Below are 413 nucleotides of genomic sequence, written 5' to 3'. Positions count from 1 at the left end.
TTATTATTATTATTATTATTATTATTATTATTATTATTATTATTATTCATCCATCCATCCATCCATCCATTATCTTTTACCCGCTTCTTCCATTTTGGGTCACGGGGATCACCGGTGCCCATGTCCAGCAATCACTGTGCGAGAGGCGGGGGAGGCCCTGGACGGGTCTCCAGTCCATCACAGGGACACATAGAGACAAACGAGACAAACAACCATTCAGTCTCTCGCTCACACCTAGAGACAATTTAGAGTTCCCACGTATGCACGGAGAGAACATGCAAACTCCACCCAGAAAGGCCCCCGGACCGGGATTTGAACCAGGGACCTGCTCACTGAGAGGCAGCAGCTCTACCATCTGCGCCACCGTATTATTATTATTATTATTATTATTATTATTATTATTATTATTATTA

General features: G+C 42.9%; 1 protein-coding gene across 1 annotated transcript in view; it reads left to right on the top strand.

Annotated features, from left to right (window-relative positions):
* The window catches only part of znf385c (zinc finger protein 385C), a 127550-nt gene that overhangs the window by 80759 nt on the left and 46378 nt on the right, over nucleotides 1-413 (top strand). The window lies entirely within an intron of this gene.

Source organism: Nematolebias whitei, chromosome 15, assembly GCF_014905685.2.
Source record: "Nematolebias whitei isolate Nwh7 chromosome 15, NemWhi1, whole genome shotgun sequence".
Classification (NCBI taxonomy): domain Eukaryota; kingdom Metazoa; phylum Chordata; class Actinopteri; order Cyprinodontiformes; family Rivulidae; genus Nematolebias; species Nematolebias whitei.
This window is presented reverse-complemented; position numbering and strand designations above follow the sequence as displayed.